Source organism: Larus michahellis, chromosome 9 (genome assembly GCF_964199755.1).
Source record: "Larus michahellis chromosome 9, bLarMic1.1, whole genome shotgun sequence".
Taxonomy (NCBI): Eukaryota; Metazoa; Chordata; class Aves; order Charadriiformes; family Laridae; genus Larus; species Larus michahellis.
The window spans coordinates 14,301,546-14,326,913 of NC_133904.1; positions in this window are offsets into that span (position 1 = coordinate 14,301,546).

The following is a 25,368-nucleotide window of genomic DNA, read 5'->3' on the forward strand; positions in this document are numbered from 1 at the left end:
GCAACAAGTCCCAGTGCCAGCAGGGAGCCACGCCGTGGACATGTGATGGAGGCAGCACGCACGCCCTGCCCACCCACGGCTGCATCTCCGGTGGGGTGCCTGACACCCCCTCCCCTTCTTACAAACAGACCAGAACAAATTGATGAATTGAGCTTTCACTATGCTAATTTGGACATTATAAATATTTAACTATCCACCCTAGCAGCCAGCCAGAGAGGGCTGCTCTCTCCTTAACATGCCACTTAATCTAAAGTAAACGCTTGCCCCGGAGGTGGCTGGGGCAACGTGAGCATCCCATTCCCTGCCCCTTCCTCCCTCAGGGGAGCAGGTGGGTCCAAAAGGGGGGTCTTGTCATGGTTGACTCATTTCTGAGAGCCTCCCTGCTGGCCTCCTCAATTCGGGTGCGCTAGGAAGCTAAGCTGAGGCAGGGACACAGCACTGCTCTGGCTAGGAGGATGCTAACACCACGTCCCAGCTCAGAGAGGGTCTCTGGCCACATCACCCAACACCGGGGCTGCTCTGCCCAGAGCAGATTTCACATATATTCAGAGAGGGAGAGATTCCTGACTCAGGATCAAGGCAATGAAGAACGAGTTTCCATTCTTTCAATGGAAACCGGCTCCTCTGCCTCATGCAAGCCCACACCACTTATCGTTCATTCCAGTGGGACAGTACCTAGCAAGAGAACTCCACGCTCTTCATTTTGATGACAGGTTGTATACTCCTCATGACATCAGCATTTGATAGATTTTCTTGTTTGATATACTTACCTTTTGTTGCTGAGGGGGAGTGTTTTTCTCTTTCAACATGGTAGCACACCACAAGTATTTGTTAATGATTGCAGAGCTTTGCTTTTCCTGAAGGGCTTGAGCAGCTGCTTGGTACCCTTGGCTGTAACCGTTTTACAAGGTATTCGCCTTAGAGGTTGTAGAAGCAAAAGAAACCATCACTCAGAGTGGTGTAGGGGTCTGTGGGGCTTCAAACATCTCAGCTGGGGCTCGGTCTGGCAGTTTTAAAGCATTTGTGTGGCAGCTGTGCCAATCACCCGAAGCAGCAGGCCTTGGGAGCCTGCCTTTCTGTTTTGGAGCTCTGTTAATTTGTTAATGAGAAGCTTATGGTATCTGTTGCTTATTCTGACTCTGTCTCTCACCTGCTAGGAAAAAACAAAGTTCTCCTCTAAGGAAGAGCGCCCTGGCGTTTTGGTACCCGGCTCGGGCAGGCACCGTGTGCCACGGCAGAGCCAGGGCTCGCAGCCCCACGCCACAACCCCCTGCCTGAGTGTGCATGTAAGAGGAAGGCTCATGTTGTGCTAGGGGCGTCAAAAGAGGATGGGAATAACCATGGGTTGTCATCACCTGAGAACACACAGGGACTCGACATCAATCCCTACATCAAAATACACACAAGAACAGGAAATTATATCCTGGAATGATCCTGCAAATCTGGGTGGCTTCCCTCCCACCCTCACCCCCCGATTATTTAGAAACATGGGGATGTAAGTGTATTTTTGCGCTCGCTTTTTCTCCCTTGCCTGGGACAAGCTGGCAGCATTCTGGTGAGGTCCTGGGGAAAGCGAGGATCCAGCCCTGGAGACTGCCCCGAGCTCAGGCTGCAAAAGTGGGGTTGCTGCTGCACCAGAGCCGTGAAGCACTAGTTACTTTGCTATGGGGTCAGATATTGGATTATCAGCAAAAGTTAATCGCGGTCACATGATAGATCTTACATTTGCTGTCATAAAATCTATCATTATTTAATAGGCATGGAAATCAAATTCTTCTGTGGACTATGAAGCAGGAATCTTTTAAAAATGTCTGTTTACCACGACAGACAACATATCGATCATTAGTTTTGAGACCTCACAGACAATTCGGAGATGTGTGCGAAGACAAGCTGGCAGCTGGCTTTGCTGTATTCACTGTCCAAAATCAACCCCCACCAAATGGCCGCACGCCCAGCTTTCCAAGCAGGTAGATTTTAATTTCTTTACTTTAAAGGCTACTGTTTTGTTAAAGACAAATAACAAGGAAATTATATGGCATTGACCTGCCTTTAGTGATGCTGCTGCTGCTTGCAGTGATACTCACGGATACACAGTGAGGAGAAACACCCCCGCCTTCAGTCGCAGAAGAAAAGCTGCCTTCTCTGGACACAGCTGAGCTGGTATTTACGCTGCGAACAGCTTCATTTATTCTGGCAGCACGAAGGGTCTGAGCTCATCCCAACTTGAGTCAATGCAAATTGTTTCCCCGGTGTTCGGGGCGCTGGGCTGGGTGGTAGGTAGACCAGGTTGCTTTTTTGCTTTGCAAAGGCTACAAATACCATGGGTTTTTTTCCCCTCCACAATTACTGACTGTTTTCATTCCTCAGTCTCCCCATTTCTGCCGTGGGATCCCTGGACGGGAGTTGTGGGATGAAATTGAAAGGAAAAGTTGCAATGCTGATGCGGGGCATGTAGGAGCTCTGGCAGGTTACAGCACCGTGCCAGCACCCTGGCTCCTCCAGCGGGTGACGAAGGGGTGTTCGTCCTTCCTCTGTGCCATGACGAGGTAGTTCAAGTCATGAGAAAGAGCTCTCCTGCGTAAGGATTATTGACTGCAGATGATGTGTGATTTGCACCAGATCTCCTGATGGAGACACTAAGCCATTTCACGTGGATTGCAATAGAGCATTTATAAACGTGTTTTTCCAAGTCTCCTTTTGTGGACACCTCGGGGCACCCCACAAGCTGCCATGGCTCCACGGTCCCCAGGCGGAGCCCGCTCTGCCTCTGCCAGCCAGGCATGGCTGTGACAGCCTGGCACGGAGGAGAGAGGAGGTGGCGTGAGCGCTACCTCCCTCTAGCTTTAGAATTAGCACTGTCTTTAATCTGCGCATATTTTAAAGTGTGGGGATCCCATAAATCCTTCCACATCTGGGACCGCTTGTAATGGCCAGTGTCAGGAGTTTACGGAGGAGCTTTCCTAAGATCTAGCGCCCAGAATCAATAGCAGCTGCAATTCCAGGCAGGGGCATAGGCTGAATCCTGATTTGATTCTCAGGTGTTTTCAATTGTATTGCCAGCAAAAAATTATTGTTGTTAAGCGATTCTGCTGGTCTGCTTGTGCCTTTTGAAGTTGCCTTTATTTCTTTGAGCTCAGATTCCTTGAGATCCTCTCGCTGCTCCGTCCCCAAACCCGCATGTATCTAATAAACCTGACAGCTTCCCAGCAGATGTCTCCATCTTCTCCATTTTCTCCTTTATTGAGGAGACGGACTTCACTGGAGAGTGCATCTTAGCACGTGGAGCCAACGCAGGCTCTTCAGAGAGCTCCCAGAGGCCCAACTCATCTGCTCCAGCCATGGAGGAGCAAGCAGAGGTTGCCCGGCAAGCAGGGTTTGAAACACCCAGCAGCTCACACCCCCTTCATTTTCCATTTTCCCGCTTGCCCTTGCACAGCGCATCTGACAACATCAGCTCCCATCTGCCTGGAAGCGTGCGTGCTGCCCTGGGCTGAATTTTTGGAGGTTTCAGCCACCCCACCTCCCTACGGGGATTGCCCCTCATCGTTAACATCACTCCCCTTTCTGTCTGTGCAGAGTGCTGCCAGGCAGCACCAGGAAAATGGAGCCAGGAGAAAAGGTCTCTGTGGTGCAGCCTGCCTTTGGCCTGGGTCACAGCCTTTGGCTGGGGTCACTGGCCGGACCCTGTCCTCTCCGCGAGGCCCTCCCTTGGGGTCTGTGCTAAACCACGGGCAAGCGGGGGCTAGACTCCCTTGGCCATCCCAGTTTGCTCTGAAGTGCCTACATCTGAATTCCTCGTGAGTGGAAGAAAGGAACATGGAGGTGATGGGCAGCATCTGTAATAGGAAATTGCTGTCTGCAGATGTGCGTGTGAAGGAAAGCCCGTGTCAGACAATGGTATCAAGGGATAAATTCCACAAGTGAGTGAATCCATCTGAGTGTAAGACACAGGTTGTGCATTTTCCTCAAGAAGGAGCTGAACAGCTCCAAGGACATCAATCCACTTTAAGAATGACATGGTTTCCCTAGTGTTGCCCATGCTTACTCAGTAGGAGAGAAGACAACAGGCAAATAAACAGATGTTTGGCTCATCTTGGACCAGGTTTTGAATCCTTACTCCCTTTGCACTTAGATGGAGCTATGCTGGGAGTTTTGCTTGAATAAGGAGCTCGATCATATTCTTCTTTCGAAGGAGAAATGTGATAGTGTCCGAGCAGAAACACCTTCTGGAAAATACAGCCTTCTCTCCTGGCTTGCTCTGCAGGTGGGTGGCATGCAGCAGGAGATGCTCCAGCTCTTTTAGAGCAAGGCTTTGCCCATTGAATACAACGGAAAGCAGCTTTTTACCACCTCTGAGTATAGAAATTTCTCCCGCCTTTGCTCTGAACAAATGGAAATCTGATTGCTCCTTCTAATCTTCCCCTGTACACCTGGTGTTGCAGGGACCAGCGACAACCTGGCCCTGATAAAGACTTCAAGAGTGGACCTATTATCTATATCCCAGAAACACTCCGATCATGTGGGAATAGTTAAAGGTAAGAAAATATATAACAGGTCATCTGTCTTTCAGCTATAGTCAGCTCAGAGGTGGAAACAGATTGACACAGCTGGGTGCAGCCATCATGCTGGAGCCTGCAAACGCTGGTCAGTGGATCTGCAGCGGGCTCAGAGCACAGCCCGCACACTTCCCTTGAAAGATGTTTGTCTGCGGGGGCTTTGGCTGCCAGCTTTGGAGACCCTGGCCAAAGCACCAAGGTCGCTTTCTGCCGAGCCCGCCCCGATGAGTTAGCGAGACCTAAGACTGGATTTGGTTCTCAGTCCCACAGGCAAAGTGGGATGACATGTCCTTTTCTTGATCCAGCAGCCCCCGCAGCCCCCAGCACTGTGCTGAGGCCAGCGCTTGCTGGCAGTGGCAAGGAGCATGGGGCAAGGCTGTTGGGCATGCCAGGCAACGCAGACCCTCCCTGCCGCCCAGCCCTGGTGCTGCTGAAAGTGTCGCGCCGGGAAAGCAGCTGAGTGCCTGAGAGGTGCAAGCCTTCGTCTGTACGCCGCGCTCTGGGTATTTGCTCCTACACGGTGTCCTGTGGGCAGGGTGTAACCCCTGGCCTCCAGTGCAGGCGGTTGCATGAAAACAATTAATCTTTCGGAGAGCAGCAAATGGAAACGTTAGTGCCTCGACCCCTAACACAGGTGACGGTCGCTGCCCCATGCAAAGGCTTGTGTGCGCAGGGAGCTTTTGCTGACTGCTAGCTTTTGGAGGCTTGTGGGTCTGTAGGGAAAGGCAGAGAAGTCTGAAGAAATGGATATTGGGAAGCAAAGTCTGGAGAAATGGATATCGGGAAGCAGAGAAGCATCACATTCGTCTTAGGCAAACAGTGGGGCAAGGGCCCCGGGGGAAGGCAGGGAGCCCTGCTGGGCGCGGGCTGGCCGAGGGGCTGGGAGAGGTGGGCAGCGAATACCCCTCGCGCTGATCCCTGCTGCGGAAAAGGCAGCACGACGCGGCTGTTTGCTCCTGGCAGATAACCTGGAAGCCGTCTTACAAATACCCCAGCTTCACCTATTTCTTATCCCAGGGGGAATCAACCATCTGCAGTTTTGCTAGCTGTGCTGGACAGGAAGGGATAGCTCATTAGCAATTTATACGTTTGGTTTGCCTCCTCAAATGGATCCTCCCAGCAGCAGGGATGTGTCATTTCCCCGTTGAGATGCTCCTGCTTTCACAGTAGTGACTCCCAAGCAATCACTCTCTGTTTGAGCTGCGTATGTAAATGTTGTAAATAAGCTGCAGGAGCGGGGTCACATAACCATTTTGTTAGGTTCTGCCCTGTCAGCCCTATTTCATGGATTCCGACAGAATATTAACATGTTTGCATATGTAAATGTGTTAAAGAGAGCATCAGCTGAGGGAATACATTAAACTCAGTCATCCTTCCAAGTTGATTTAATCTGACAGCATCTCCATTAAAAAAATAAAAAGCATCAGTTTTCCCTTTGTGACTTGATGTACAGTAATTAGCTTGTTAGAGCAGGAAACACCTCCTTTCATAATTGATTTTGCACCCCTTTTACTTGGATATCTCTGACAAGCTGTTTCTAGTTCCCCAAGGACACCATCAGTACTTCCCATGTGTTTGGAATTTCATGAATGTGAATAATGAATATGATTTATCCCTCCCACACTCCCATGCACAGATAATATATGTAGCCAATTTGTGAACTGGACCTTGCATCAGAAAGATCGGTGTCAAAGTATTAATAGCGTAGTGACCAACCGTGGGCAGGAATTAGGGCGCAGCTAAGCAGTGATTTTCTGGGCATTAGTGAGATGGGAAAGGTTGCACCATGTGTTTGTCCACCGGGGAGGAAAAAAATGGAGGAAGATTTTCTGAATGGTCCTGTGTATCTAAGTTAGCATGCCAAATTGGTTGCTTATTACAGCTGGCACAGTGCCTTAGTGGGCTAATGTGTTAATAATGTGTAATGTTTCTCTTAGGCAATGGCACCACTCTTCATTAGCGCTTCTCAAGCCCTGTCACTGTTGCTTAGCTCGACATTTTGTTTCTGATGTTCGAGGGAGGGTATCTGAAATCAGGATTTCAGATCTGCTAATACATGTCACACACTCTTTAAAAATGGATTTTAAAAGGGCCTCGATAATTTTATGGCTACTAATAACATTTGTAGCTATGTGAGCTAAGCTAATGATAAGAGTAATCAAATTTCATGTTTCACGGCATAAAATGAGCAACTGTAGGGGTCAGGAAGGTATTCACTCCCTGCCCTCCTCCCCTGGGAACCACCGTCTTTTCCAGTTGGTTCAGTAGATGAGCGGTGGTTGGGATGTGAAATAGCACAGCGCTGCAGGAAAGTTCAGGGTCTCGCACCGTACAGAGCAGGATCTTATTTATAAGCACAGGAATTCTGGTTTCGGTTGGCAAATGGAGTGAAACATTTGAACGATGCATTTGTTTCACACCGATTACCTCCCACGTCGGCGTCAAATACACAGGGCTGATTCTCCCCATTTTTGTGGCTGTTTGCTGAAGCCCCCTGAACTTGGGCGTATAAACCTCATATTTCTGAGCGGCCCTAGCACGGCCACGTAGCTCACATCCTAATTTTTCAATGAATGAATGAAGGTGCTCGCTTAGACTTCCCTCCCATTTCTGCGTTTCACCCACTGTGAGGTTAGGGAAAGTTAATTAGCAAGTCTGTTTTGAGCACTTCTTTAACACTGAGAAGAACGGTGAGAGGCAGCCGAGGGAGCCTGGAGCCACCAGCCAACATGTCCCTGGGCAGCCGCCGCTGCGGGACCACAGTGGGGAGACGCGTTGGTGCTGCTGCCGGTTGGGGAGCCCACGGATGGGTGCAGGCGCGTCGGGCTTCTCGTGCCCGTAGCATGGCTGCGGTTTGCTCCCGGTGCGCTTTGCCCGCGGCGGCGGCCACGTGGTGTTCCATGGCACTCGGCAGCTTCCACCCGTCACCGAACGGCATGGCCGGAGCCAGGAGGCCGGGATTTGGCAAGGCAACAACCTGTTTAACTGATGGCTAGTTTTGATAAAGACTTTCAGTCCCGTGTTTTGCCATATAGCTCCTAGAGCATTTTCTAGCGCCTATACTTTTAGTGTGATGTGTTTTCTAAAGCCTTTTAGTGCATTGTACCAGAGATGTACTACTGATGAGTTTAAAAGGACCCACTTAACACAACGTGTAATAAACTAGAAAGGAGATGTGCCAAGTAAAAAAAATCCAGCAGAGATGGAGAAAAAGCTCTCTGTATTTTATAAAGAGGGAAATATCTTCTGTTTTTTAAAAAAGATCTTTTCCAGAAAATACCTTGTTTTTCTTCTAAATGTAGATGTTCATTTAAATGTATAAATAATTGGAGAAGTTTTTTTGTTCAGCTACATTTAACTTCAGATCTTTCCATTCCTGAAGTGGGGTTTTTCAGGAGTTTGGCATTATCTTACCAAAATGCCAAAAAAAGAAAGTTGGTTTTTTTTGGCGGTACAAATGACGCCATAGAAACTCCCCCAGTTTTTCTTCCCTTCTCCTTGTCATTCTCGCGTTGGGTTTTCTTGCAGGCTGAAGAGAAGCCCCTGCTCACGCACAGGGCACGACCAGCGTGTCCGCAGGCAGCCGGTGCACACCGTTACACCCCTGCTGCTGCCGCCGCTGTCGGCATCGTGCCCCTTCCCACGTGTTTCCCGGATTTTCCTCTGGCGGTGCCTGGGGCTGCCCACAGAGCTGGAGGAGACGCAGGGTGGCAGGTGATGCCGGGGTGCCCGCTCCTCCCCACGCCGGCTAATCCAGCCCCAGGGAAGGGAAGGGGCCTGACGAGGGGAGGGCGAAAACTCGGCCGGGCAGCATCGGGCTCTGCCAAGAGCACTTTTTTTGAGGCTCAGAGTGGGCTGCCACGAGGAAGGGGCTTCCCGGTACGTCAGGGAACATAATGGGAAAGGCTGGAGTTAAAGAGCCTTTAATTGAGGCCTTCAGAACAGTAAGTATAACACCGCATCGCTCTGTTTAGGGGATTTTGCGTATCTCTACCATCAAGGCTACATTTGTCTGTAGGATTAATCACTTTTTGATCCAGAGGGTTTAAGACAGACAGCTTACTAGGAATGTGCAGCATGGCTCTCCCAGGCTGGCAATTAGCTTTATTTCTTCATATTGTCTTGTTTATTATGCCCTTCTCCGTCTCTTTTTTTTTTCTGACCAGCATGTTAATACACTAATTCATTTTTAATCCATTTTTAACTGTGCTTTTAGGAGACTTTTTAACAGAGAATTTTTAGTAAAAGCTCCATGTCGAATACAGAAAATGAAAAACGCCTGCTGCTGAGCAGAGAACAGGTTTGTATATAGATGACACTGTAAAGAAATCTTTGGAGAAACTCAAAGTCATCATTTTGCTCTGTTTTAGGGATTTATCTCTAGACTTGCTGAGGTTCTCCTATTTGCCAGAAAGTCATCAAGAACCTGAATTGTTCCCATTGCCATTTAACTTGAATGCAAACAGGTTTCTTTGGGACATTATTGATACCTCATATGAAAGAAACAATATGTCCCGGGAGCTGTATGTGTGCACATCCATCCAGATCCCTTCAGATGCTAAGAAGCTACCTCCTGCTCTTGGCAGGCTGTTTTCTCCTGCGTGTCACTGGCTCTGAGTGGCAGAGAAAGCTCATGCCCCTGTGTCCCCTCATGCAGCCTTTCCTCCTGTACTCCTAGTCCTTTACTGGCCAGCACAGAAGCTGAACGATGTCTTTACCTCCTTCTCATGTGTGCTGTTTGAATGGAGGGGACAAGCAGGAAACCATCCTTGGGCTCTAGACCCAAAGATGTCCATCGAAGCTGTGGCTGGGAGGTATCCATGTGCAGTTCTCACATGGGATCGCACATGTATGGGACCTCTGATCTGCCAGCAAATAACACGACACTTGGCAAACTCCCTCCAGACCTGGCAGCTACCTTTGTGTCCGGAACCAACCCAAATGCTCTTGAACGCTACCTAAGGGCTCAGAGTTTTTCTGTTTCCAGACGTGGCTTTGCCCTGAATCTTCTGGGTGACCTCGGTCAAGCACGTTCACTGCCCTGTGGGAACGATGCTGACCAGCTTTATACAGCATTTTGCTATGCCCTGAGGACAAGCACAATTTAAGGACTGAATATTGCTGTGTAGAACAGCACGTGGTTGGTGCAACTGCGGTGCACCAAGCCAAAGCTTACTGAAATACATGGGAGCTTTGCATTGACTTTGGTCAGTTTTGTATCAGACACTAAAAGCTGTAAAATTTTTTTTGGCCTTCTGACATCCCCAGTGTGAAGTTACTGGCACGGTCTGAGCTGGGTGCAGCACAAGCCATGCTTTTCTGTCACAGGTAGTTTGTCTTCCTTTTTCTGGGCTCTTCTTTTAATAAATGTAACCTTTTCTCCTATGGCTCAGGCATTGTGTTGAACCACCCCGACAAATGTTCTCAGCTTTTTAAAATATTCGGTATTAAAGAGATCAGGCCAGATGTGTTCTGCTGCCTTCATCACTCTAGGTTGTGTACTCTGTGTTGAAATGATTATTGTCATCACCCGGTGAAAGGCAGCTGATGAAAGACTCTCTCTCCCTCTGATGAGCTATCCATCCGCCCATGCCCGGTGCAGAGTGCACAGGTTTTGTTTTTGAATGATATATTGCCGTGTCAAAGTGGCTTATGTGCTGCTTAAACTTACGCTGGTGGATGATAGAGAGTATGTATTAAACAATCTCATTGCAATGGGAGCTGTATTTTCTCCTCTCAAGCTTTGGGAGCACCATAGCAAACCACCTCCAAAGGAAGCGTTTGATGAGCAAAACATATTAAAAACACCACTTTGCCTTGAAAAATGTTTTGCGTGGAAAATTCAGTTCTCAAAGCCTTCCACACCTCCGCAGTCCTTCAGCGCATCTGGTAAATTCCAGCAATGCTGAGCAGAGCCTGTAACATGAATAAGACCTTTCCAAACAACTGAGAATAATTAAAAAACCCAAGACATAGACATTTTCTGTGGGGAGGGGCAAAATCAAATACTTAACCAAAAATAATGTAATGAAAAGTCTAGGTCACAAAATGGAGTACTGCAGCCTGGAAAAATAGTTTTCTGACCTTCTGGATTTCCTCTATTAGAGGACTACTGTGCAGTGAGCAAACCCTATTTCTTACAACAAAGAAATTTAGCAATCTGTGAGGCTATGTCACCTTGCTGGCAGAAACACTGAGCGGCAATAGTGCTGAAAGTCAACACTAATAGCTGACACCAAATTAAACTGCCAGAGTTTGTGTGATGTAGTTCTGTCACCCTTTGACACATTTGATGTGAATTCAGAGGCTTCTGCTGTAAACTCATCAGCAGAGCTCATGACGCATCATCTTTACATATCTGTCCATCCACATTTGTCAGCAGCCCGCGCGCCTCAAATGACTCCAGCGATTGGGATATAGATTGCTTTACCTTCCCGTATAGTAAATAGAGTGTTTTAACACTTGTGATACCCTCCGCTCTAGCTTTTAACTGACAAAGTCTTGTTAGCTGCACTTCAGCCTTTCTGCGTCCACGCTGAATGCGGTGATTGATGAGGGCTGATTATGGCAGTGGGGTGGCCCATCCCTTCTTAACCTGTGGCTCAAATCATCTCCAGTTTGCCCATGCAGAAGAGCAGCAGGCACACTCCTAAGTGTCTTCATGAAGTGCCTGATTGAAAGGCCACAGCCAATTAGGCTGAGCTGAAACGGACACTTGCAGGATGTCTTTGCCTCTCAATTCCCGGCGCGGTGCCTGCAGAGAGCCGGCACTACAGAAGCGTGGATAGCCCTCGCATCTGCTTGCTCGCACCCAGCAGCTCTGAAACCCGGGGGCTGCTGTTTCAGCCTGGGAAACACGTCGGGGTGGCTGCGCCCTCGCTTCGCAGCCATGGAGCAGGAATGGCCCCAGTGAGTGCCGGGGGTCGGATCCTGATGCAACAAACCGGGGTCACAAGTGGAAGTCACTCTGCCGAGGCAGATGTTCACCAGTGACAAATATATAATCTCCCCCCAAAATAACACGGCATTTCAAAACACAAACAGCTCCCCCCACCTTTTCTCCCTGGGCAATCTGAAAGGGATTGCTAATATTTATTTTTTTCTCGAAGCCAGTTAGTGTATTTTCAGATTGATGCCTTTTGGTTATCAGTTCTGAATTTTCTTGTTAATTTTGGACTTACTGAAGTGATGAAAGCGGGTCCCCTCAGACGACAGCAAGTCCCTGCTGGGTTGTGTATGAGCGCTGGAGTTGTGCGATGCTCTGAGCGATGCTGAAGGGAGGCTCCACAGACCTGCACCATGCTTCTGTCTCCCCTGTGGACCAGAAAGGAAAAGGGCCTGCAGTTTCTGCTTATGTCTCCATGGTATTTAACATACTTGCTAGCTTCAGTAGCATCTTTTTTGCCACTTATTGCCCTAGAATATTTAATATCTTGAGTCTTTTTCTTCCACTGACCAGCTTTGCTATCAGTGTAAATTACTATGGAGAGAAAGCTGCATTTAGACATATAGGAGGAATAAACAGAACAAGAACGATAAATCAGATCTTTTTTTATCAGTCTATTTTAACGCACGGTTGAAAATGCTAGCCTCATTAGGTAGCATGCATCAAATCTTATTTATTCAAGTGTGAGCTAGAACAGAATGGGAATAGAAACATGATGTCCTACAAGAAAAGCCACTCTATTTTCACCCTGTATCTCCAAATCTTCTGCTTACATAATACTGGCACAAAAACATTGCATAGTGTCCCATGTTCCAATAACCCTTTGCACCACTAGAATGGTGCACTTCGAAAAATGGTGATAGATGATTTCCACCTTTGGAAGAAGACTGTGAATCTTGTGCCAGGTCAGAAGGTGGGGGAGAGCAGTTCAGGCTGAACCAGGCAACATCTTGTTCCTATAAAGTATTAATGCGTGAATAATAAAACTTTCTGACAAAAACCAGGGAAAAGAGTATGCTGATTTTTTTTTTTTTACGTTTACTCTTAAAAATTCTAAACTGGAAAACTCTGCAAAAAAGTGGAAAAAAAAGTAAAATCTTTAAAAATCTTTCCCAGCAACTTGCATTGCCGCTTTGTGACCCACTCTGTCTGGAGACTGCTGCACAGTGCCGCTCGGCTTGTGGGAAGGAAGCAGTTCGAGCTCTCAGACCCAGCACCCAGGGTTTAATTTGATGTCCTAAACGTCACACTCTTGTCCTCTAGAAACGTCTTTCCTTGTTATAATTCGCTTCAAGGTCCGCAAGAACTGAATGTATCATTAAACCGCAATTCGGAACAGGTTCCCGTGGCGGGTGCGGGAGGGACACCCAGGTGGGCAGGGAGAGCCCTGGGTGGCCGGATCGATGGAGCTGAGAGACGCACCCGCACTCTGCACCCACCCCCCAGCCCACCGCTTCCCGGGGCATCTGAGGCTCACTCCATGCACAGAGGGGATCGTAACAGACACGCTGACAGCTCCTAATAATTATAACGCTTCTAGACATCTCTGTAATTACCGTACAGAGGCTTCTGGCATGCAAACAATATTAGGGTACATCTTGCGCCTGACTTTTTTTATCTGTCTGTGTGGCAAAGCTCCTGAGGACAGGAAAGCGTAGCTGCTCCTTGCCTTTTTAAAACACTAGTTGCTCTCTCAGCAGTTAGTTACTTACTAATGGCAGTGACAAGTGGGCTAATTCAATGCTTATTTTGATTTCTAGAATTCCTCTTTATAGACTGCAGAGTCAAGATGCCCAGTGCAAGGTGCTCGATGGACGAGAGCTTTTTCTGCAGTGTCCCAAGGAGGAGAAACATGAAGCCTGCACCTACAGGAACTGTTTATAAATGCACCTGGATCTGCCTCTTGTATCATGTCATCACTGGGACCAGGGCTGTTTGTCCTTTCTTGCACCCTCCTGGACGGCAGCACGGAAAGAATATTCCCCATCTGCAAAGGGGCTTGTCCCACCCTCTTGTATTTGGCACTTTTCGAAGTAATGAACAACATAAGTCTTATGAGTGCATTTTATGGCACTCTTGGGCAGGTGAAGGTTTAAATTAGATGAGTTAAAATGGATCATGAGATGCAAAGCAGCCAGCCATCTCTGATATTATCTGGACTACAGCCAGTACAACGCAGCATTTCTGCAACTGCGCTGCTTATATGGGGAATAATTACCTGGAGATAACACTACATGACAAGCAAACATAGAGCAACTAAGCAACAGTCCCCAGCCTCCCCTTAAACTTCACCTCCAAATGCTGAAACTATTGGTACTGTAAAGGGTACAACTCGTGTGAAGCAGGTGGTGGTGACCAGGGAAGCGATGGGGCCCAGGGAGGTGTTTTCCACACAGCCTACAGCTCTCAGCACCGTAACTTCATCCTGCATTTTCTTCTCCTCGGACACAGTCTCCAACCCAAACGGCATGAGCCCAGTAACACGTGTCACCCCGCCAGGGTCTCACCGACCCCTGAGGTAACCGAATTTCACCCAGTGCCCAGTTGTGAGCATGACAGATGGAGGGCTTCGCAGTCCCGTCAGAGAAGTATTTAGACCAAGTTATTTTAATAAGTTCTCTGGATAATTAGATATTGTAGCACCCTCTTCTGGCTCCCTGCATTCCCTGGGTTGTGACCGTCTCTCCCCTTTGAGACCATTCGGCTCACACGGGTTTGCTGGTTACAGTTTGGGAGCCGCATCAGTCCCAATCCTCTCCCACTTCCTGGAATCTCATGGCTTTCTAGGAGAACCACTCCTCGGACTCATATTTCCCCCACTGAGTTCCCTCACAATTAACCTTTTTGTGCAACCTTTTTAGAGGAAAATCCCTTCTCTTATTTTTTTGGTTGGTGATCATGGAAAAAACCCTCTGACTTTGCACATTTTCTATGGTTCCAACTGTACTGCTACGGGGAGCGTTACCGCAAACCCATGAAATCAGAGGGAGGGATCTGATCCTGTGCGAGGAGCAGGGACTGCCGCAGCTCGTGGTGGCTGCAGGGACACGGTGGAACTCGGAGAGCAGCAGAGTGGGGAGGGCCCCCTCTACCCTCAGGGATGTCCCTAAGGCAGCTGGGGGCTTCGCACAGGTTTTGGGGGGTGCTGCTTCCCCTCCGGTGTCCTCACTGTGAACCCAGAAACAGGCAATTATAACTCCTAATGTGGGTGTGCAAAATTCCCTCTAAGAGCTAATTAACTGCGAGAACTAATATTTCTGTTTTAGGGTCCACAAATGTCATTATACCATTATAAAATAAACTCTTGAAAAATAATTCACTTTTAAAATAATACATTGCTTTCCTTTTATCCAATAGGTTGAAGTACTTTGTTCCTTGGTACCAGCTTTAAATTTTTCATGTCAGGGTGAAAAGCAATTTTTTAATTATAATTTTAATGCATCTGACCATATTTCGTAATGATACATTTTGAACCCAACTTGTAAAGGTGTCAGAAGAAAATATGACTATTCCATAGAAATATCTGAACCATAAGAACACAGTTGAAATAACACAGTGCTTTTAAAAGTGCCAATTATTTATTTTAACTGTGATATTACATCTGTCATTAGCACCACGTGAAATATTTGATGTGTTACTAGGAAAGTTTCGAATTCACCAGTTTCAACGCTCACAGAATTTGCAGGAACATAAGGTACCAGGATATGGCTCCTCTGAAGCAGGTCTGGTGGCAAAAAAATCAGCCTTAAATCCATTTTAACTCGTTTTCCTTGCTTTCCCCATTCAGGTGACAAAGCCATCCCCCCCTGCCCCGCGTCCTTTGCTGTATTCCCCTCGGGGCACCGGGCAGGTCAAACACTGTGTAAGCGGAAAGGGGATTATCTTTGCTTTGCAGGCTTAGCAGATGAAGAGGGGAATCATCACCGCATCCCGCTAGCAGCCAGCCGGGAGCGGGGCTGGGAGGTGCAGAGGACTCTCAGCACCCGAGGCAGCTTGCACAGGTGCATGGTGCTTGCACGGGCCACCCCGGCCCCCGCAAAGCAGACGTTTCCCCGGGTGCTGCTGCTGTGCGCCAGCGTGCTCGGAGCCCGACGAGGTCACGGACCTCCTTCCCTGGACCTTGTGTTCATGGGCTGGGGTTTTTAGTGTGGAGATTGCCTGTGGGCAGAGAACATGGCAGCAGGCTTCGTTGTGGCTGAGGGCTTTTCCAAAGACCACTAAGGCGACTGGCTGCCCCTGCTGGCAACGCACCTCGCACAATTGCAGGCTGCAGGTTGCGTCACCTACATGGAGCTGGGAACACTTGGCAAACGTTACCCGTACTGAACTCTGCTGATTTTTTGAGGCTGCAGCTTCATTTTGTCTGGCTCAGCCTCACCTCCATAGGGTGACCCATGTTTCTCCTCATTCTCCCCTTGCAAAGGCAGCGAAACTGTTGGAGTTATTTTTTCCATTTCGGCTGCCTGGCTCAAGCTATGGGGCTTTAAAAAACCCCTAAATCACAGCATACTCAGATCAGTGACAGGAGTACTGCTGCTCTGACAGCAATGGGAGATCACAGTGAGCGTACCGAGGGGACACTCATGCAGCACCCAAGAAAAATGTATTCCGAGCAGGGGGACGCTCTGAAGCTGCGAATGAAAATAAAGCTTCATCACTCTCTTGAGTACAGAGTCAGTGGGAAACACTGCTTAGATGCTTGGCAGTCAGGAAGGAAAATGAGCGCCTCTTGGAGAGCGAAAGAGGAGAGGACGAGGATGGAGCATGATGAGGTTTTGATCAGCACAAGCAAAACATTATCAGTAGCTTCTTCAGCTGTGGGAAAGAGGATTGCAGAGGATATTACAGGTTTAGATCTTCCTTTGTTATTTATACCCTGAAACTTGGACTTACCTCCACCCTAAGCTAAATCAGAAGGCTCTGGTACTTTGTATTTCCTTAACACTTTCTGTGCCCAGCTCCTCAAGGCTCTTAAAACTTCTCTTTGAAGTAGGACTCAGAGGTAGTTCTTACCCAGACCTTTGGCTCAGTACTGATGCTCACTCAGCACAAATCACTCATCATCCCTGTTTGGTGACTGCTATTTGGCATATCATGCTGATAATCAGTATTGCTTCTACACCTAATATGACTAATGAGACTGCTCTTCCCACCTGTATCCCTCAAGAGGGTTTGGTGTGACCCATTTTGGCATTTCTGCCTCAAATTTTCTCCTCTGCCCTTATATCACTCAGTGTAGCTACCCCCTCGTAGGGTGTGCGAGCCCCACAAGCCAGCGCTGGAGGAGCGCAGCTGACCAGGAGGCTGCTGCATTAATAAAGCAGCAACAGCCTCCAGAAGCATGATACTTTCTCCCTCTCAGACAAACATCTCTTTCCCCATTTATGATGGACCAAAGGTCAAAGATAGGTGCTCTACCACTTCCACGGCTCTGCTGAAATTTTATGCCCTGGAATTGCTGTCAAGTTTAATGTTCTCATTTTATATAATGAAATAGCAATTGTTCTAGCTCTGCAGCCTGAATGAATTCACACTGAAAAAGATTGAAAATTTTAGGTGAAATTCCGCAAACTGCTCAGACCTTCAGCCAGTGGTCTTACATTGGATTAAAAGCAGAGATAAGCAGTATTTACTTGGAAAACTGAGCACCAGACATACCTGGAGAATTCTTTCTGAACCTAATATCAATGCATTTGAAAGGAAACCATCAGAATATTTACCCTTTTGTACAGCTTCATCGACCTTTTCTTACAACCTCTTGTTAGCTTTTCCCTTTACAGGTTTTTGGTATAGATCCTTGGTTATCAGTCTACGGTTCTCTGACATGTTATTGCTTTGTAGAAGGGAAGGTGTTTTTGTTTTACTCTTTTAAAATACAAAACCTCAAAATAATTGCCTCTTCAGTAGTATTTTTACATAAGCATGGTACCATCGACAAAACTCCCATTGACTTTGATGGGTACAAAAAGCCATGGTTGAACTTTAAGGAGAAAACATTATGCCGTAAAGGTGACAGCCTGATGTTCACAGATCCTTCAAATCTGGTGGAGCTGGTGATTTACCTAAATGCCAAACACACATCCCTTACGGTAACGGATCACATCTCAGGGCTGCCTGGAGGCCCCTCCGAAACACCTGAGGACAATTCCCAGCACTTACAAAGCGAAACAAGACCCGTTGAGTTACTCCAGAGGTTTTTCACATGGTTCATTTTATAATTGCTGTGAACAATCCCAGAGAAGCCCCGCGCTTCACCCCGGTGGGGGAAGCAGCACCCTAAGGTCTAGCTACGTTTGCAGATCTTGACATTTTTCTTCATCCCCCTCCTGGCAAGTGAAAACGGAGCTAAATCTAAAGGCACAAGGTGTAGCTGTGATGCTGAAGCAGAGCCGATGAGCAGAAAATGCAGAGCCCCACAGTTACCTTTGGTCCCTCTGAATTTACTTGCATGTCCACAGCAGTGATAGGGGTCACAGGTTCAGCGCCGCGGCACCGAACCCACTGCAGAGCTGTGCCTAAGCCTGTCCCTGGGGTGTCAAAGTAGCTTATGCTGCGCTAGGAAGAGAGGAAGAAAAATGTCTCCGTGACTAGTAAGTCTAAAATCTGTATTATTGTCAAAGAAACAATAGCGGCATCAGCTGCTGCTGCTGCTGCCCAGGAGCAGAGCAGCGTCATTAGCGGAGCAGGGCAGGGTACCTCCGGGGGAGGCGGCACTGCCGCCGGCACCGTGTCCCTTCCCCGCAGCCTCGGGAGGCAGCGGCAGCAGCACCGAGCTTCTGGGGCAGAGGCATGGGAGAAACCAGCCGGTGGGAAATGCTTTTCCCTCTCCAAAGGGCACCATGAACAAACTCATCACCGGCCACTCTGGAAAACACAGCAGGCCGTGGCATTCCTCTAGCTCTTATTTAGCTGGCAATTTGCCTTATGCTTTTCAGAGGACCGTTAGTGGCCATATTTCCAAGTGGCCCCCTGCTGCTGATTGCTGCTGCCATGCTTCAGACATGTTTGAAATGTCCTCATTTGAATTATGACTCGCAACAGCTGTATTTAAAATCGTATACTTCACCTTCACTTTCCACAATCAATATTGTTAACAGGGATAAAGCTATGGAGGGGTAATAGAACATATTTACTTGTTTCTCTCTGTGCAGTCTCCCCCAGCCCTCCATTACCACATCCCTGATCTCACTCACCCTCCACTGAGGGATGCGCCTCGTTGCTGGATGCGGGCAGCAGGAGCATGGCAGCAGTGGGAGGCGCTGGCAGCGATGCTTTCAGAGCAGCCGGGAGAGGTGTTCCCAAGGGACCAGGGTCTTCTCACACGCTGCCCCGGGCCACGGGGCATCACACGTCCCCTTACACCTTACAGGAGGGCTCGCCACCACCGACCTTCCTGTGCCTCTGGGCACTTCTGCGGGGGGCTGAGTGGAGGGCAGGGGCTCACCCATGGAATGCTGCTCCTCGTGGGGCTGATGTGGTGCCACCTCCTCTGCCATGTGCCAGGGACCGCTCTGCCCACGGCACATCTGGCTGTGCCACCCTGTACAGCTACGCTGCGTGAAGGCCATGTGAGTGCTTCCCAGATGTTCTGGTAAGGCTTTTAAGACCAGACTTATCTGATGTAAACTGATGCAGCTCCATCAAGTCAATGGAATGATGTTGTTGTATAGTAGCTTCGCTTGTTAGTTGTTATAATTGAATATACAACTCTTCCAATTTCAGGTAACGGACACCTCCATTTCCACATTGGCAAGGGGTTGATTTACTCCAATAAATATTGACCTGCTGTGATGAAGCATTCTTATTATCAGGATGTATTTGTATAGCACAGATATATTGATAGGTTTTCAGCTCAATGTTGTATAAACATTTTACAATGACATATTTTGAACTTATGCTGACACGCTTTTGAAAATATTTGTGCTGGTGAGGAAGCTGTGAGCTCACTCGGTTATCTCTGACATGGCAAGGGCTGGGAGGATGACCAAAGATTCACCGGAGTTTCGGGCTCTTATCAGTTGTTTTGCATGTCCGAGCCCAAGCACGGGTCAGGAGTCTGTTTGCCATGGTGACCCACTTTCAAAATTTGCCCTGTAAATCATCCTTCATTCTATCCATCGATAAATAATGAGTTACTGAAGCCTAAAACTCTCACACCGATCTCTACAGAAAGGTTGTTTTATTTGCTTTTCAGAAATTTCAATAATTGTATTTTGCTCCTCCCAAGGGCTGCGTGGTGCAGCCGGGGACCCTCAACTCCCGCCCACGAGCAGTCTGATATTTCAGTTCCAAAGCGCGCTGCCACGATAGCCTTCTCCCCTCTTGTATTCGTGAAATAAAATCCGTGAAGTTGCAGTGCAAAAGTACCCTGAGATGGCAAGCCAAATAGTATGTAGAGTAAAATATGGGACCTAAACTCTTTTAAGTATTTTTTTTTCCTGAGAACAAGATATATTTATTTTTCTTAAAATGACCAGCTAAGTTACCAACTCCCTTACTGAGCAAGGGCACTTGCACAAGGGTCACCAGCCCGGGCACGGCATCGGTGAGAACCTCTGGCTCTGTCTGTCCCACTACGCAAGTGCACTAAATACTGGAGGAGGAACAGTCTATTTTTAAATCGCTGTAATGGGCGAATTTTAGCTGCTCATTGGCGAGGGGCAATTCTCTAATCCCAAAAGAAGCAGTATCATTTGAGCTGTCAGCGACTGGCAGGCGGGATGGATTGTGCCTCCGGCTGTCAGGCAGCGCTGCAAACCTTGCGGTGGACTTTCCTCCGTGATGGCACGCTGGCATGCAGGATTCCCAAACTTTCCTGAACTTGTTTGGTTTATCTTGATTAATAAGCTCAAGTATTCGTAAAGCTGAGGCCTGCCGTTAAGGAGGTGATAAACCATAATTTGTAATAAAAGAGCTACCTTTTCCAATTGTCTTCAGCTGAAGCGGAGAGTCCCCGTAATGATTTATTGCCTTACTGCCAGGCTCTTGATAAGTGGACACCAAATGGCTCCTCATTACTCAAAAGCTCCTCTGATTTCTTGAACCAAAGTCCTTTCCAAGCTCCACTTAGTCCACTTTCCTTCCGAAGAAAATGAATCAAGGCCCTTCTCTCAGTAGCCTATAAACTATTTTAGCATAAAAAATATCATAAATGAGAAAGGAGAAAATCTTGTTTGCTAAAGGGCTGCTGGATGAACTGCCTCTTGCCCTTTTGATAGCATCTTTGAAATGGAAATGGCCAGCTGCCTGACCTTCTGTTCAATGACCCTTTTTGTACAAAGTCAAATTGCAGTGGCTTCACAGCAGCAATTCACCTATGGACATAAACTAGATTTCAGGGGGGTATGGAAGAGGAGGCTTCTCTCTGCAGTTTCTTTAGAATATTTTTTCCATGTTAGTATTTCCTACATACACATGAAGGATCAAGCTTATAAAATAAATTACTGCTCATAAAAGGAATCGAGAATTTTACTTCAGTAGCTTGCATCTCTCTACTTTTTTACATTATGGATGTAACAAGCCTTCTTTAAAAATCATTAATCAAAAAGATTTAGTATGTGAACAGTGCTACATGCAATTTTGAAAAAAATTCTATAATCAGTTATTGGATTGCGGCATTAATTATTTAACTCATTTTATTAGAACTCAAGGAAAAAATATAATTCTAAGCAGGATGAAAGATCAGCAAAAACAAAAGAAGAGAAGAAATACCATCTTTTTAAGTGTGTTGAGACTTAGGTGCCCAAATTTAGAAATTGGCTGCCCATGTGAGATGTCCAAGTACTGCGAAAACCGGCTTCCCCGTCCAATTTATGCCCTTGCAGATTAGTTTGTCCTGCGATACAACTGCTTTTTAAGAGCAGCCATTCTTTGTTAAATGTTTGCCAAATTCAAGCCCAGTCTTCCAGCTGGGGTAAATCGCTCGTGCTCTGTTTTACCAGCTGAGAAGCTGTCCAAGGAGGTTCCCCAGATATTCGTAGAAACATCAGACTCAGGGTGCTTGTTGGCAGGAGCCCGGGCCAGCGTGGGCCCTGGCAGGGTTTCCCCGGCTGAAAATCCGGTCCTTTGCCTTGCGCTACCATCACAGCGACTCATCCTTTATCTTTTGGCTCCACGTCTCCCGCTCTGCCAACTGACAAACATCATCCGGCCAAAAAGAAACAGAGGGGGATGTGTTGTTTTTTTTTTTAAGCAGCATATTTAGCAGTATTTCAACTTAGTCTAAAATTATGCCTGGATCATGGAAGCACAAGCAATCACTCATAGCTGTCAAAAAAATTAGACCCTTAAGGTAGCTAGTACATTTTCTGATTAAAGAGCGGCCCTGATTGTTGTTTTACAGCTAACAGCTGGTATGTTAAAGCTAAAATCTGAGTGTCAATTAATTCTGTATCAGATCAGCTGAGAAAGACAACTGTGCGCAAGCATATGGTCATTGCAGGAATCAGGCTGCTGAAAGCTGAGGGTGTTTGATGGTTTCAGCCTGTCGCTCTTCCCTCATGATATTGTAAATGAGGCTAAAACAGTTTAATTCGTGTAACTGGCAGTCGGAAGGAGTGTTTAATTGAGGGAGAGGGGAGGGCTGGCAGCACTGGCAGCTTCTCCCGCGGTTGCTTGATGCGCAGCGGATTGTGCCCAGTGGCAAGTTGCCCAGTCTTGTAGCACGCACAAAACCAGTTCATAATTACACCGTAATTCAATCTGAAGTCTTGTTTCCAATAAATCCCTCATGAAATTAGTATCCTACCCGGCGGCAGCCTGGGCAGCCGCCAGTCCTGCCACCCCGGGACGAGGCATGGGAGGGACCCCGCAGCCCAGGGGAGCGCCCGTCACTCTTGGCAAGTGCGTGGTGGTGGCCGAGGGGAAAGGACCCCCGTGTGCTGCCATTGTGTCCTGTCCTCCTGCTCTTTGGTGGTGGGTAGACGTGGCTATCCTGCTTGGGATACGCTAACAGCTTGGAAATTTCCTATCTGACTGATTATAATGCAACATGGAAGGAGAAGGAAAACAACACGCAAAGTAAGTAGAGTACAGAGTAAGAGATGACCCTCCTCCTGTTCCTGCTGGCACAAGTCAAGCCAGGAGAAGTTTCAGGATGTATTCTTGGGCCCCCAAGTTCAAAGGAGAATCTGTGCATTTGCTTTAAGTTTTAAGCATGCGCATAAGCATGTCCATTCCCACACAACAGTGCTCTCAAATCCTGTGTATCTCTGTCAAATCCAACAAAATGCATTTTTATATAATGTTTTGTAGAAGCTGTCAAAAGTTTGATCCAAAAAGAGGTTTAGCTGAAATTCAGGTTCCTAGTTTCAGAAATACCATCCTCAGAATTACCACCTGGCTGAATTTTGATTTCTGAGGTGCTTAAACTTCATTTTCAAAATTAAAACTCAAGTGTCTGCAGCTCCACACTGCCAGAAGCTCCTGCGGCTCGGGTGGAGCCTCAGCGGGTCGGCACCTCTTGGGGCCCAAGAAGGGGATGCTCTTCCACCTGCTGTGCTTTCCATCATACCCCCCAGCCTCACCTCTGCTGTCTGGTCTCTCTTTCCTTTTCACACAGCTGGGGGAAGAGGTGCTGCCTCTCTTTTTCAGAGAAACCCTGTGGTAAAGGCATCGGGAGACCTGGGTTTCTCCTTTTCTGCCTGAGAGGCTTGTGTACGGGGGTGTTGTGGCTACTGAACTGTACTCTTCAAGGGGAAAAGCTCATGGGGAGGCCAGGAGAGAAATCGCTTTTCACCCCTCCTGTTGAGAAATGCAATTTGGAAGGGCCCCTGGAGGCAGCGAGAGCAGCCACGAGCACGACCATCTCGTTGAGAGAGTAAGGCACTCACCTAGGAGGCAGGATGGGCCCTGCTGGCCAGGCACTTCATCCAAGGACTGATGTAATTAAAAAAGACACAAGCAAATAGTCATCTGATGTTACTTCTTGTATAAAAGCATCTGAAATACCATTGACAGAGAATGAAGAGTCTTTTCAAGTCCCCTATGTGAAGGACTCTAAAATGGCCAAGAAGTATTTCACAGACGTTTAGAGGAAAATAAAAATCCCTCTCTGAGCTGAGAACAAGGATGAAATATTTAGACCAAAGGTTAGTGTCCTCCCATATATATAAACCTCCCGGGTCACCGGCTGTTAAGATAAAAATGCTTCCTCCATAGCGAAGCCCCACGAAGCTGTAGCACTGATGCACTTACAGGAGAAAGAGGAAAAGGGAGCGGCCACATTCCTGAATGGAGTCGAAATACAAACTCAGAGATACGCGGAGAGCAGAGTGTGCGCACGGCGTGGCCAGCCCGGGGTGGCCAGGGCAGGGAGCAGCGCTGGCCCCTGGGGACGGGCAGGCAGGGGACCCGCTGTCTCTCCACAGCCCTGCATGGCCACGCACCTCCCACGGGGCTTCTCCCAAACCAGGTTGGATGAAAAATTTTGAAAGCAGAAACCCTGCTGCAGAGCAAGGCCAGCCCTGCTGTGCAGCTCCTGGGGAGCCGAGGAGCTGTGTGTCCATCGCTCCAAACTGAAAAGAATTTTTAGAAACCTTTCCAGAGAAAAGAGTGATTTTCTTTTCCCTGTCTGAAGCTTGTGCCCATCACCTCTGTGTGTGAGCAGCTCCCAAGGAAATGCCCAGCACCCCACCTATGTGACCCAGACCCCCCCGCAGCCGTCCCCACGATCCAGCAACCAAGGACAGGCTTGCCAGGAGCTACCAGCCATTCCCTCCATAGCTACAAAACAAAATGCTTATGCTTTCTCTTCATCCATACCGTCCCAGCGAACATAAGGCTAAAATAACCACACCAGCGCCTCGTTTGAAATGAAAATGGCAGCACTTTTTCATCGGGAAGGTCTTTTATCATCTCCCTTTTCACCAGTGGCACTGCTACAGTGAAAATCAGTTAACGCCATCCTCACAAATCATCACTAACCCCACAGATGCCGGGAACCTTTGACAGAAGAGCTTCATACCCTGGAGGAAGTTACCTAATTCCTAAAGGTCTTCACAAGTTCGGCACTCCCTGTTGTTTCTGCACAGTAGTGGTGCAGGATTAGGGGCACGACACAGACACCACCGCAGATAGAGGTGCTGTGCTAATACCCCTCTGAACATCATCTGTTGGCTCTGCTTAGAATCCAGGGCTCCCAGGTTAAGGAACAAACACTGCTGTACTCAGACTAAATATGTTTATCTCCCAAAACGGAATAATTATGGAAACCCAGATTAATTCAATTATTTTACTTAAAATAACAAGCTGAATCCTGCAGTGCAGCTTAACCAGACTAATGAGCGCAACAGCGAGGGTGAGCAGAGAGCTAGCTAGGGGGAAGGAAAAAGTGGTTCAGAAACCAGTGTGAGAACATGCAAATAAAACACCTACCAGGGCTTATGCCTTGCCCTTATAATCAGTGCCTATGCTTTGAGCGATTCTGCAACGCACAGTTGCTTATGCACCCTTATTTTCTCCCAAACAGCTAATTGTTTATTTTTAATGACAGAAGTATCATGCAGACCATAGTATATGGATTGAAGATGCCGCTTCTATATTTTTCTGCTTGTTGCTATTATTCCTGGGTTGTGAATATTTTAAAGCACATGCCAACTCTTTGCCTCTGAAAATCAATGGAAGTTTGGCCGTTGACTTTAACAGAGCTGGATCAGATCTGAAGGTCTGTACCCCCCACCCCCTTTTTAAATAAGTGGCCATTTTATAGGATAATGGTCCTGGAGCGTATTGATTGGCCTCAGCTAGGCTGTACATCGCCCTCACTGGAAAATGTAAAACCTGTAATGGGCTGAGCACAATGGGGATGTGACTGACATGTGCCGAGGGCATTTTGGGGCTCAGGGCTGCGTTCTGCTCAGGGTGCTG